Raw genomic sequence first — 15383 nt, 5'->3', positions numbered from 1 at the left:
GAACTAAGGTGACATTAAGCGATCGTGATCTGCAACCACTTATTTATAGGGAAAAAAGATACAAGAAACGAGTGACGATTGCTCTGAGATATGTGCGGGTACCCTTTTAACTTGCACATATTCTGCTTTGCGCGCCTAAAGTGCGGACCACACACGTGCGTACACATTAGCCCGAAGATGAGAGTGTGCAGAGGTCTTTTCATCAACCATATGGGGGACATGTGTGTGTGTGCGAGCCAGTGTGTGTCACAGATGCTGCAAGTGGAATAGATTTGGTGCAGGTGCTGCACTTTGACAACGCTAGATGCGTGCCACCCAGTTTGTTCATAGTTTCCTGTATAACCTGGACAACATTAAGCTATTCGCTGTACATGACGTCATCACCCTCTTTTCGGGCCCGAACTATGCCTTTCCCTCTCTCTCAATGCACAATACTGCAAGGGTCACCTTGTCGCCGGCCGGTCACTACAGCTTCCGTTTCATTAAATTACATTCGGTTTCTTGCATCTTTTTCGTTGCACGCCGAATGGCGAAATGAAGGAAATGATATAAATCGTACGCCTGGTTTACCCGTGGTGCTCTAAAATGCCAGAATAAAATTCTTTACTGCCCACAGTGCTGCTTTGTAGACTAAAGGAAATATTTTTTATGATTACGGCTGGTCGGTAACGCAAAGAGGATAGAGCTACTGACCAAGAATATTGCTCATCTACAGATGCACAGAAGGTTGATACAGATGGGCGTCGCCAACTCCCCTAGTGAGCGTTGAGCAAGTGAACTCGCTGATCTGGCACTTCTTGTGTTCACGTCTGCACACTTGCGTCGTTAGTTATTCATAACCGATGCTGCTAGTTACATTGATAAAACAGCTAGGTGTGCATGAGCAGGAGTTTCTTACAACCAAATCGTATACATATAGCATATCTCCGGGGACAAATTCTGCACTAGCGTTGTTTTAGAAACGCATTGGAGTATGAAAAAATTGCGCAAATTTTATACAAATGAAATAACCGTGCTAATCTCTGAACAACTAGCGGTGGTAGCGCGATACTTTATAGGACGTTATGCTGATCTCCACTAGGTGTGCGCAAGATGAAGATGGCTTATCAATTTTGAGGTCGTAGTAATCGTATAACTACATTTTGGTATAGGTAAATGCACTGTTATGGTTGTATATTTAATGCATCAAATGTGAAAGCTACTAGCGGGCCATAGCTTCCGAGATCGAATAACACAGTAATGTTTTCCTAGCCTACCTTATGGACTTCCTCGTCATTCAGTATTGGACACCATGTGTGAGTATTTTGAACGCGGTTATTAAAACGTAATCGTGTTTGAAATCACGAAATCATGATCAAATGACGCTGCAGTCTCAATTCCAAGCAGGCACATTGCTACATATAATTTTAGGCGCTGGAGTCAAGCGTGACTTGACGAAGACGATACCGATTGCATCTATTATTTAACTTAGAAATCAAAGATAATCTCCAACATGAGTGACAGATATCGTGGCCTCCTCCTGCGCTGGTCGACTGCGGCACTGCTGTGTACCTGGCTGCCGTGTTTAGACAATATTGAGAGTTTTCTTTATGGTAGCTCGATTAGCAAATCTGGTTTCTCGTCTAACTGTTCACGAGACCTACCGAAAAGAGAAGCTTACGAGCAATAAAAGATTGCTCTGTGGCCATCAAAGACGAAGTTGCTGGAGGCTTTGTCACTCGTAATTTCAGTGGCGATAACCGCAGCAGAAAGTCCTGCACCTGTTGAGGTAGCCTGGTGAGGTGTTTTTCCCCCAATCATCATCATCATCATCATCATCATCATCAGCCTGATTATACCCACTGCAGGGCGAAGGCCTCTCCCATATTTCTCCACTTAACCCGGTTCTGTGCTAGCTGCATCCACTTGACCCCTGCGAACTTCTTAATCTCATCCGCCCACCTAACTTTCTGCCGCCCCCTGCTACGCTTTCCTTCCCTTGGAATCCAGTTTGTTACCCTCAGCGACCATCGGTTATCCTCCCTTCGCACTACATGTCCTGCCCATGTCCATTTATTCTTCTTAATTTCCACTAGAATGTCGTTAACTTGAGTTATTTCTCTGACCCACTCTGCACGCTTTCTATCTCTTAATGTTACCCCTACCATTTTTCGTTCCATAGCCCTCTGGGCTGTCCTCAACTTAAGTAGAACTCTCTTGGTTAGCCTCCACGTTTCAGCCCCATAGGTGAGTACAGGCAAGATGCAACTGTTGTATACTTTCCTCTTGAGTGATACCGGTAAGCTGCTAGTCATAATCTGCGAGTGATTGCCAAATGCGCTCCATCCCAATCTTATTCTTCTTGTTATTTCCTTTTCATGGTCCGGATCTGCGGTTACTACCTGTCCTAAGTAGATATATTCGCCTACTACTTCCAGTATTTCGCTACCTAATGTAAACTCCTGTTCCTTCCCAAGGCTGTTCAACATTACCTTAGTCTTCTGCATATTGATTTTCAAGCCTACCTTTCTACTTTTCCTGTCTAGATCATCAATCATTATTTGCAGTTCATCTCCCGAGTTGCTTAGCAAGGTAATGTCATCAGCAAATCGCAGATTACTGAGGTATTCTCCATCTACCCTTATCCCTAACTGCTCCCATTCCAAGTCTCTGAGTACTTCCTCTAAACAAGCTGTGAATAGTACTGGGGAGATTGTGTCTCCTTGCCTAACACCTTTCTTTATGGGAATTTTGTGGCTTTCTTTATGCAGAACTATGGTTGCTGTGCAGCCACTATATATATCTTCCAGCACTTTCACGTACGGCTCGTCTGCCCCCTGATTTCGCAATGCCTGCATCACCGCCGAGGTTTCAACTGAGTCAAATGCTTTTTCGTAATCAATGAATGCTATGTATAGGGGCTGGTTATATTCCGAGCATTTTTCTATCACCTGATTGATGGTATGGATATGATCGATAGTAGAGTACCGTTTCCGAAATCCTGCTTGATCCTTTGCTTGATTGCAGTCTAAGGTTGTTCTGATTCTGTTAGCGATTACCTTAGTAAATACCTTATACGTAACAGACAGTAAGCTGATTGGTCTGTAATTTTTAAGGTCCTTAGAGTCCCCTTTCTTGTGAATGAGGATAATGTTTGCATTCTTCCATGCTTCCGGTACCGTCGATGACATCAGGCACTGCGTATACAGGGTGGCCAGTTTTTCTAGCACGATATCCCCCCGTCCTTTAGCAAATCTGTAGTTATCTGATCCTCTCCAGCTGATTTCCCCCTTTTCATAGTTTCTAGTGCCTTCTTGACCTCGTCCTTCGTCACGGGTAGAACGTTTCCCCCAATAACTGTCACTAAAACGATGCTCACCAGTCAGTCAGAACTCAGGCTGACTGTTTGTTAGAAGCTAACTTATGTACAGGATGCTTTCGAGATGGTATTTCTTGCTTTGTAAAATGACGCGATTCGGTTGAATAATTTTGTCTATGTTGGTTGCGGGCTAATATGCAGGCTGGCAATATTTCCAAGTTACACTCAAGATTCCATGAATAATGAAGACAGCGTTGACAATCGCCGTTTATTTGCGCAATGGATATTGATGCTCCGTTGTTGATTTTGGGACGATCGTTGCCCGAGTCATCGACGACCTTTTTTTGTATAAGGTCATGCATGGGAATTTATAACGTATGAAGCCACATTCACTTGGATGTAAACACAAAAACACTTTTATGTAGAATTATTATCTCTGGAAAGCAGAGACAGAATGCAAGAATATTTTTTGTGTTTAGAAATCTCTCACATGTGGCTGGGTAAATTTGCATGCGTTGGTAGAGATTTACTCACTGTAGTAAAGCTGGGTGAACAACCATCATAATGGCCGTGCTTTCTATCTCCCCGCTGCATGGTAACGAACTAGGTCTAGCCTTAAGTCAGTAGGTGCAGAGAAAAACTATTTGCAGAAGAAAGTTGATTAATTGCATATAAGCAGGCTAAAACGTTTTCCCCACTGACCGCTAATTTTCCTTGATAGACACTTTACTAGCGATGGCTATGAAAGTTGTAACAAGAAAATGAAAAAATATATATTTTTTTTGTAGCACAACATCCAAGTTAGCGGCATATAAGGAATAATAGGAATTGAAAGGCAGGGTACAATATAAGGGTCCTTACAGCCCAATCCTTCGGTTGATTCGATTAGTACTGGGGAAATGCATTTTATTTTAATTCGTTATGATTATCGGCATCACTGTTAGAGGAGAAAAAAAAAAAAACATCCATCGGCATGCTAATGATGCGGGTGTGATGGCACGCTAATGCATGTGATAAAGACAATCTGCTTTATCATCACTGTTGTTCATTTCACTTCAAACTTATCGCTTTTGCACAATGAGAACGTCACAGATGGTTTAAATATGATTTTTCCAGAGACGTTTTGCTACGCGCACTGGTCTTGAAGGCTTCTGATGATGAATACTGGTGGACGATGTAATCGAATTGAGGTTAAGGCTAGCTAAGAGGTTTTTTAGATGGAGTGATGAGTGCAGGTTTCGGACAAAAATAAAGCATTATTTTTTTTTTTTCATCGTTTGAAGTCTACTATTTGGTTGTAGTAAAATGCAGTGTCACAGGGTTCCCTGACGGTTGCCGTCGTGCATACCAGTCAAAATTTAGCATTTTGATCCCAAAACTGGCTTCAACAATAGTGAAGGTTATAGGCTTTGTTACAATATGCAGCTAGACAAGATGTGTAAAATTTAAGATACATGTGGCACAACTTTATTCATTACTGATGTTAATGTCAAAATAACGATTGTATTTTCAGAAGCGGAGATTTGAATGCAGCGTTCAACTGGCGAACACAAGTTTATTGGATAGATTCTAACTGTCTATATCCAGTCTTAAAGAAAATTAGAAGTAGCAAACTTCAAACAAAAAACGTAAACTGAAATTGCGTCACCCAACACGAATGCTTTGTGGTATGGAAACTTATTTGCATCCCTGCCGTTGCGAGTTCATTTTCGCAGTGACCTTTAAAAGAAGTCTTGTGTAATGATTCACTTGGCTTATAGGACTTCTGAGTGATACTTGAAGGGAAAAACAGCACACCAGCACGAACACAGAGAAAAAAGGGATGTACGACACAGCGCTATGTTCGTGCTGGTGCTCTGCGTTTTCCTAGAATGTTGTACCAACTCACCCATCAGTCTTCGTTATTGTAAAAACATCCCCAATAGGTCTACAAGCCGGCCAATAGCCACGCGGAAACTTTTTGAAAAGGTTTTCGGTGTGCCACATAAATGTAACAATTATTTCGTCCGTACAAATTAAACTTGGAACGGTGTCCTGTAAGGAGCATTAAGTAGCGACTCAAAGCTCTTTTTTTTTATCGTTTCGCCGTTCAGTCATCGTTAAATATTGCCTACCATACAAAGGCAAGCATATTTTGTGGGCTAAGCTACTTGAAATAACGCAGCAAAATGGGTAAAGAAGAGCACTTTCTTCAGTTAAGGCCAGCGGCGGACGAAGCACGTCAAGGCCGTTGAATGTTATCTGTGCGGTCCGAGACCTGTGTGGTCTGGACATCAGCCACAGCCTCCACTTAGCTCTTTCAGTTTATAGTTTTTATTCACTCAGTCACGGGAGCTACGTATAAGCTTCTACCAAGAAAGTTGAAAAATTTTCCCGACTTTACATTATCGATAGTGGCAAGAGCTCTCAGCAATGATTGGCTGCAGGGGATCAAGAGGAGTGATAGAGGATTGAACTCGCTGCTCTTCTTGTTTTAGTATTTTCAAGATCAATTTATTGTGGCGCCACTGAAAGAATACTGCCGCTCACCAGGTATCTCGTAAATAGGTATTGTGGGGATTCTAGCTTGGACGCCCTTCTCTCTATTCTTCTTGCCCGAAAAAATACATATATATATAAAACACCCCTTATAGAGCAGAAATCAGCAAAGCGCCGTTCAGCTATTATCAGTATAGAGAATCGATATATATATATATATATATATATATATATATATATATATATATATATATATATATGAATGAAAGAAGCCAACAGTCGGCGAGGCCAAGGAAAGCGTTGGGGATTGCACTTTATGTATATTTTTTATAATGTTTACTTGGATAATCACAGAAATTATTAATGTAATCTGTTTAGGGGAAAGATAATTAAACACAAAGTAGAAGAAAAAAAAACAACGTGCCGATGGTGGGAACCGAACCCACGACCTCCGAATATCGCGTCCGGTGCTCTTCCAACTGAGCTACATCGGCCGCTGTCCCCCCTGCTACTTGCTTGGGTATTTATGTTTATCTGTATACGAACCTTGAGAGTGTTCACCAGCGCCACCCTCATCCTCAGCGGCGGACGTGGAACGTCCTTTTTGTTACCGCCAGCGTCACGTAGCACGTGATCAAGAGCGAGGGCGAAAGCTGTGCTAGAACCCTCTTACGCTACCTATGGCTTCAAGACTGCCAGAACCGAGACCCCCGTAAGCTACAAGCAGATCAATTAAGGGGAAATGAGGGTGCTCGTTATAATACATGAATGAAAGAAGCCAACAGTCGGCGAGGCTAAGGAAAGCGTTGGGGATGGCATTTTATGTATTTTTTTAATGTTTACTTGGATAATCACAGAAATTATTAATGTAATCTGTTTAGGGGAAAGATAATTAAACACAAAGTAGAAGAAAAAACAACGTGCCGATGGTGGGAACCGAACCCACGACCTCCGAATATCGCGTCCGGTGCTCTTCCAACTGAGCTACATCGGCCGCTGTCCCCCCTGCTACTTGCTTGGGTATTTATGTTTATCTGTATACGAACCTTGAGAGTGTTCACCAGCGCCACCCTCATCCTCAGCGGCGGACGTGGAACGTCCTTTTTGTTACCGCCAGCGTCACGTAGAACGTGATCAAGAGCGAGGGCGAAAGCTGTGCTAGAACCCTCTTACGCTACCTATGGCTTCAAGACTGCCAGAACCGAGACCCCCGCAAGCTACAAGCAGATCAATTAAGGGGAAATGAGGGTGCTCGTTATAATACATGACTGAAAGAAGCCAACAGTCGGCGAGGCCATGAAAGCGTTGGGGATGGCACTTTATGTATTTTTTTTAATGTTTACTTGGATAATCACAGAAATTATTAATGTAATCTGTTTAGGGGAAAGATAATTAAACACAAAGTAGAAGAAAAAACAACGTGCCGATGGTGGGAACCGAACCCACGACTTCCGAATATCGCGTCCGGTGCTCTTCCAACTGAGCTACATCGGCCGCTGTCCCCCCTGCTACTTGCTTGGGTATTTATGTTTATCTGTATACGAACCTTGAGAGTGTTCACCAGCGCCACCCTCATCCTCAGCGGCGGACGTGGAACGTCGTTTTTGTTACCGCCAGCGTCACGTAGAACGTGATCAAGAGCGATGGCGAAAGCTGTGCTAGAACCCTCTTACGCTACCTATGGCTTCAAGACTGCCAGAACCGAGACCCCCGTAAGCTACAAGCAGATCAATTAAGGGGAAATGAGGGTGCTCGTTATAATACATGAATGAAAGAAGCCAACAGTCGGCGAGGCCAAGGAAAGCGTTGGGGATGGCACTTTATGTATTTTTTTTAATGTTTACTTGGATAATCAAAGAAATTATTAATGTAATCTGTTTAGGGGAAAGATAATTAAACACAAAGTAGAAGAAAAAACAACGTGCCAATGGTGGGAACCGAACCCACGACCTCCGAATATCGCGTCCGGTGCTCTTCCAACTGAGCTACATCGGCCGCTGTCTCTCCTGCTACTTGCTTGGGTATTTATGTTTATCTGTATACGAACCTTGAGAGTGTTCACCAGCGCCACCCTCATCCTCAGCGGCGGACGTGGAACGTTCTTTTTGTTACCGCCAGCGTCACGTAGAACGTGATCAAGAGCGAGGGCGAAAGCTGTGCTAGAACCCTCTTACGCTACCTATGGCTTCAAGACTGCCAGAACCGAGACCCCCGTAAGCTACAAGCAGATCAATTAAGGGGAAATGAGGGTGCTCGTTATAATACATGAATGAAAGAAGCCAACAATCGGCGAGGCCAAGGAAAGCGTTGGGGATGGCACTTTATGTATTTTTTTTTAATGTTTACTTGGATAACAGAAATTATAATGTAATCTGTTTAGGGGAAATATAATTAAACACAAAGTAGAAGAAAAAACAACGTGCCGATGGTGGGAACCGAATCCACGACCTCCGAATATCGCGTCCGGTGCTCTTCCAACTGAGCTACATCGGCCGCTGTCCCCCCTGCTACTTGCTTGGGTATTTATGTTTATTTGTATACGAACCTTGAGAGTGTTCACCAGCGCCACCCTCATCCTCAGCGGCGGACGTGGAACGTCCTTTTTGTTACCGCCAGCGTCACGTAGAACGTGATCAAGAGCGAGGGCGAAAGCTGTGCTAGAACCCTCTTACGCTACCTATGGCTTCAAGACTGCCAGAACCGAGACCCCCGTAAGCTACAAGCAGATCAATTAAGGGGAAATGAGGGTGCTCGTTATAATAGATGAATGAAAGAAGCCAACAGTCGGCGATGCCAAGGAAAGCGTTGGGGATTGCACTTTATGTGTATTTTTTATAATGTTTACTTGGATAATCACAGAAATTATTAATGTAATCTGTTTAGGGGAAAGATAATTAAACACAAAGTAGAAGAAAAAAAAACAACGTGCCGATGGTGGGAACCGAACCCACGACCTCCGAATATCGCGTCCGGTGCTCTTCCAACTGAGCTACATCGGCCGCTGTCCCCCCTGCTACTTGCTTGGGTATTTATGTTTATCTGTATACGAACCTTGAGAGTGTTCACCAGCGCCACCCTCATCCTCAGCGGCGGACGTGGAACGTCCTTTTTGTTACCGCCAGCGTCACGTAGCACGTGATCAAGAGCGAGGGCGAAAGCTGTGCTAGAACCCTCTTACGCTACCTATGGCTTCAAGACTGCCAGAACCGAGACCCCCGTAAGCTACAAGCAGATCAATTAAGGGGAAATGAGGGTGCTCGTTATAATACATGAATGAAAGAAGCCAACAGTCGGCGAGGCTAAGGAAAGCGTTGGGGATGGCATTTTATGTATTTTTTTAATGTTTAATTGGATAATCACAGAAATTATTAATGTAATCTGTTTAGGGGAAAGATAATTAAACACAAAGTAGAAGAAAAAACAACGTGCCGATGGTGGGAACCGAACCCACGACCTCCGAATATCGCGTCCGGTGCTCTTCCAACTGAGCTACATCGGCCGCTGTCCCCCCTGCTACTTGCTTGGGTATTTATGTTTATCTGTATACGAACCTTGAGAGTGTTCACCAGCGCCACCCTCATCCTCAGCGGCGGACGTGGAACGTCCTTTTTGTTACCGCCAGCGTCACGTAGAACGTGATCAAGAGCGAGGGCGAAAGCTGTGCTAGAACCCTCTTACGCTACCTATGGCTTCAAGACTGCCAGAACCGAGACCCCCGCAAGCTACGAGCAGATCAATTAAGGGGAAATGAGGGTGCTCGTTATAATACATGACTGAAAGAAGCCAATAGTCGGCGAGGCCATGAAAGCGTTGGGGATGGCACTTTATGTATTTTTTTTAATGTTTACTTGGATAATCACAGAAATTATTAATGTAATCTGTTTAGGGGAAAGATAATTAAACACAAAGTAGAAGAAAAAACAACGTGCCGATGGTGGGAACCGAACCCACGACTTCCGAATATCGCGTCCGGTGCTCTTCCAACTGAGCTACATCGGCCGCTGTCCCCCCTGCTACTTGCTTGGGTATTTATGTTTATCTGTATACGAACCTTGAGAGTGTTCACCAGCGCCACCCTCATCCTCAGCGGCGGACGTGGAACGTCGTTTTTGTTACCGCCAGCGTCACGTAGAACGTGATCAAGAGCGATGGCGAAAGCTGTGCTAGAACCCTCTTACGCTACCTATGGCTTCAAGACTGCCAGAACCGAGACCCCCGTAAGCTACAAGCAGATCAATTAAGGGGAAATGAGGGTGCTCGTTATAATACATGAATGAAAGAAGCCAACAGTCGGCGAGGCCAAGGAAAGCGTTGGGGATGGCACTTTATGTATTTTTTTTAATGTTTACTTGGATAATCAAAGAAATTATTAATGTAATCTGTTTAGGGGAAAGATAATTAAACACAAAGTAGAAGAAAAAACAACGTGCCAATGGTGGGAACCGAACCCACGACCTCCGAATATCGCGTCCGGTGCTCTTCCAACTGAGCTACATCGGCCGCTGTCTCTCCTGCTACTTGCTTGGGTATTTATGTTTATCTGTATACGAACCTTGAGAGTGTTCACCAGCGCCACCCTCATCCTCAGCGGCGGACGTGGAACGTTCTTTTTGTTACCGCCAGCGTCACGTAGAACGTGATCAAGAGCGAGGGCGAAAGCTGTGCTAGAACCCTCTTACGCTACCTATGGCTTCAAGACTGCCAGAACCGAGACCCCCGTAAGCTACAAGCAGATCAATTAAGGGGAAATGAGGGTGCTCGTTATAATACATGAATGAAAGAAGCCAACAATCGGCGAGGCCAAGGAAAGCGTTGGGGATGGCACTTTATGTATTTTTTTTTAATGTTTACTTGGATAACAGAAATTATAATGTAATCTGTTTAGGGGAAAGATAATTAAACACAAAGTAGAAGAAAAAACAACCTGCCGATGGTGGGAACCGAATCCACGACCTCCGAATATCGCGTCCGGTGCTCTTCCAACTGAGCTACATCGGCCGCTGTCCCCCCTGCTACTTGCTTGGGTATTTATGTTTATTTGTATACGAACCTTGAGAGTGTTCACCAGCGCCACCCTCATCCTCAGCGGCGGACGTGGAACGTCCTTTTTGTTACCGCCAGCGTCCCATAGAACGTGATCAAGAGCGAGGGCGAAAGCCTTGCTAGAACCCTCTTACGCTACCTATGGCTTCAAGACTGCCAGAACCGAGACCCCCGTAAGCTACAAGCAGATCAATTAAGGGGAAATGAGGGTGCTCGTTATAATAGATGAATGAAAGAAGCCAACAGTCGGCGATGCCAAGGAAAGCGTTGGGGATGGCACTTTATGTATTTTTTTTAATGTTTACTTGGATAATCACAGAAATTATTAATGTAATCTGTTTAGGGGAAAGATAATTAAACACAAAGTAGAAGAAAAAACAACGTGCCGATAGTGGGAACCGAACCCACGACCTCCGAATATCGCGTCCGGTGCTCTTCCAACTGAGCTACATCGGCCGCTGTCCCCCCTGCTACTTGCTTGGGTATTTATGTTTATCTGTATACGAACCTTGAGAGTGTTCACCAGCGCCACCCTCATCCTCAGCGGCGGACGTGGAACGTCCTTTTTGTTACCGCCAGCGTCACGTAGAACGTGATCAAGAGCGAGGGCGAAAGCTGTGCTAGAACCCTCTTACGCTACCTATGGCTTCAAGACTGCCAGAACCGAGACCCCCGTAAGCTACAAGCAGATCAATTAAGGGGAAATGAGGGTGCTCGTTATAATACATGAATGAAAGAAGCCAACAGTCGGCGAGGCCAAGGAAAGCGTTGGGGATGGCACTTTATGTATTTTTTTTTTAATGTTTACTTGGATAATCACAGAAATTATTAATGTAATCTGTTTAGGGGAAAGATAATTAAACACAAAGTAGAAGAAAAAACAACGTGCCGATGGTGGGAACCGAACCCACGACCTCCGAATATCGCGTCCGGTGCTCTTCCAACTGAGCTACATCGGCCGCTGTCCCCCCTGCTACTTGCTTGGGTACTTATGTTTATCTGTACACGAACCTTGAGAGTGTTCACCAGCGCCACCCTCATCCTCAGCGGCGGACGTGGAACGTCCTTTTTGTTACCGCCAGCATCACGTAGAACGTGATCAAGAGCGAGGGCGAAAGCTGTGCTAGAACCCTCTTACGCTACCTATGGCTTCAAGACAGCCAGAACCGAGACCCCCGTAAGCTACAAGCAGATCAATTAAGGGGAAATGAGGGTGCTCGTTATAATACATGAATGAAAGAAGCCAACAGTCGGCGAGGCCAAGGAAAGCGTTGGGGATGGCACTTTATGTATTTTTTTTTATGTTTACTTGGATAATCACAGAAATTATTAATGTAATCTGTTTAGGGGAAAGATAATTAAACACAAAGTAGAAGAAAAAACAACGTGCCGATGGTGGGAACCGAACCCACGACTTCCGAATATCGCGTCCGGTGCTCTTCCAACTGAGCTACATCGGCCGCTGTCCCTCCTGCTACTTGCTTGGGTATTTATGTTTATCTGTATACGAACCTTGAGAGTGTTCACCAGCGCCACCCTCATCCTCAGCGGCGGACGTGGAACGTCCATTTTGTTACCGCCAGCGTCACGTAGAACGTGATCAAGAGCGAGGGCGAAAGCTGTGCTAGAACCCTCTTACGCTACCTATGGCTTCAAGACTGCCAGAACCGAGACCCCCGTAAGCTACAAGCAGATCAATTAAGGGGAAATGAGGGTGCTCGTTATAATACATGAATGAAAGAAGCCAACAGTCGGCGAGGCCAAGGAAAGCGTTGGGGATGGCACTTTATGTATTTTTTTAATGTTTACTTGGATAATCAAAGAAATTATTAATGTAATCTGTTTAGGGGAAAGATAATTAAACACAAAGTAGAAGAAAAAACAACGTGCCAATGGTGGGAACCGAACCCACGACCTCCGAATATCGCGTCCGGTGCTCTTCCAACTGAGCTACATCGGCCGCTGTCCCCCCTGCTACTTGCTTGGGTATTTATGTTTATCTGTATACGAACCTTGAGAGTGTTCACCAGCGCCACCCTCATCCTCAGCGGCGGACGTGGAACGTCCTTTTTGTTACCGCCAGCGTCACGTAGCACGTGATCAAGAGCGAGGGCGAAAGCTGTGCTAGAACCCTCTTACGCTACCTATGGCTTCAAGACTGCCAGAACCGAGACCCCCGTAAGCTACAAGCAGATCAATTAAGGGGAAATGAGGGTGCTCGTTATAATACATGAATGAAAGAAGCCAACAGTCGGCGAGGCTAAGGAAAGCGTTGGGGATGGCATTTTATGTATTTTTTTAATGTTTAATTGGATAATCACAGAAATTATTAATGTAATCTGTTTAGGGGAAAGATAATTAAACACAAAGTAGAAGAAAAAACAACGTGCCGATGGTGGGAACCGAACCCACGACCTCCGAATATCGCGTCCGGTGCTCTTCCAACTGAGCTACATCGGCCGCTGTCCCCCCTGCTACTTGCTTGGGTATTTATGTTTATCTGTATACGAACCTTGAGAGTGTTCACCAGCGCCACCCTCATCCTCAGCGGCGGACGTGGAACGTCCTTTTTGTTACCGCCAGCGTCACGTAGAACGTGATCAAGAGCGAGGGCGAAAGCTGTGCTAGAACCCTCTTACGCTACCTATGGCTTCAAGACTGCCAGAACCGAGACCCCCGCAAGCTACGAGCAGATCAATTAAGGGGAAATGAGGGTGCTCGTTATAATACATGACTGAAAGAAGCCAACAGTCGGCGAGGCCATGAAAGCGTTGGGGATGGCACTTTATGTATTTTTTTAATGTTTACTTGGATAATCACAGAAATTATTAATGTAATCTGTTTAGGGGAAAGATAATTAAACACAAAGTAGAAGAAAAAACAACGTGCCGATGGTGGGAACCGAACCCACGACTTCCGAATATCGCGTCCGGTGCTCTTCCAACTGAGCTACATCGGCCGCTGTCCCCCCTGCTACTTGCTTGGGTATTTATGTTTATCTGTATACGAACCTTGAGAGTGTTCACCAGCGCCACCCTCATCCTCAGCGGCGGACGTGGAACGTCGTTTTTGTTACCGCCAGCGTCACGTAGAACGTGATGAAGAGCGATGGCGAAAGCTGTGCTAGAACCCTCTTACGCTACCTATGGCTTCAAGACTGCCAGAACCGAGACCCCCGTAAGCTACAAGCAGATCAATTAAGGGGAAATGAGGGTGCTCGTTATAATACATGAATGAAAGAAGCCAACAGTCGGCGAGGCCAAGGAAAGCGTTGGGGATGGCACTTTATGTATTTTTTTTAATGTTTACTTGGATAATCAAAGAAATTATTAATGTAATCTGTTTAGGGGAAAGATAATTAAACACAAAGTAGAAGAAAAAACAACGTGCCAATGGTGGGAACCGAACCCACGACCTCCGAATATCGCGTCCGGTGCTCTTCCAACTGAGCTACATCGGCCGCTGTCTCTCCTGCTACTTGCTTGGGTATTTATGTTTATCTGTATACGAACCTTGAGAGTGTTCACCAGCGCCACCCTCATCCTCAGCGGCGGACGTGGAACGTTCTTTTTGTTACCGCCAGCGTCACGTAGAACGTGATCAAGAGCGAGGGCGAAAGCTGTGCTAGAACCCTCTTACGCTACCTATGGCTTCAAGACTGCCAGAACCGAGACCCCCGTAAGCTACAAGCAGATCAATTAAGGGGAAATGAGGGTGCTCGTTATAATACATGAATGAAAGAAGCCAACAATCGGCGAGGCCAAGGAAAGCGTTGGGGATGGCACTTTATGTATTTTTTTTAATGTTTACTTGGATAACAGAAATTATAATGTAATCTGTTTAGGGGAAAGATAATTAAACACAAAGTAGAAGAAAAAACAACGTGCCGATGGTGGGAACCGAATCCACGACCTCCGAATATCGCGTCCGGTGCTCTTCCAACTGAGCTACATCGGCCGCTGTCCCCCCTGCTACTTGCTTGGGTATTTATGTTTATTTGTATACGAACCTTGAGAGTGTTCACCAGCGCCACCCTCATCCTCAGCGGCGGACGTGGAACGTCCTTTTTGTTACCGCCAGCGTCCCGTAGAACGTGATCAAGAGCGAGGGCGAAAGCTGTGCTAGAACCCTCTTACGCTACCTATGGCTTCAAGACTGCCAGAACCGAGACCCCCGTAAGCTACAAGCAGATCAATTAAGGGGAAATGAGGGTGCTCGTTATAATAGATGAATGAAAGAAGCCAACAGTCGGCGATGCCAAGGAAAGCGTTGGGGATGGCACTTTATGTATTTTTTTTAATGTTTACTTGGATAATCACAGAAATTATTAATGTAATCTGTTTAGGGGAAAGATAATTAAACACAAAGTAGAAGAAAAAACAACGTGCCGATAGTGGGAACCGAACCCACGACCTCCGAATATCGCGTCCGGTGCTCTTCCAACTGAGCTACATCGGCCGCTGTCCCCCCTGCTACTTGCTTGGGTATTTATGTTTATCTGTATACGAACCTTGAGAGTGTTCACCAGCGCCACCCTCATCCTCAGCGGCGGACGTGGAACGTC

The 15383-nt window shown here is 45.0% G+C and overlaps 1 protein-coding gene across 1 annotated transcript in view; it reads left to right on the top strand.

Annotated features, from left to right (window-relative positions):
• LOC146179921 (uncharacterized) overlaps nt 1-15383 on the top strand; it is a 71616-nt gene that overhangs the window by 39148 nt on the left and 17085 nt on the right. The gene's annotated exons all lie outside the window — the stretch shown is intronic.

The sequence above is a fragment of the Amblyomma maculatum genome, chromosome 9, assembly GCF_055883805.1.
Source record: "Amblyomma maculatum isolate TAMU_Amacu chromosome 9, ASM5588380v1, whole genome shotgun sequence".
NCBI lineage: Eukaryota > Metazoa > Arthropoda > Arachnida > Ixodida > Ixodidae > Amblyomma > Amblyomma maculatum.
The sequence above is the reverse complement of the archived record's forward strand: the minus strand, read 5'-3'. Positions and strand labels throughout refer to the sequence as shown.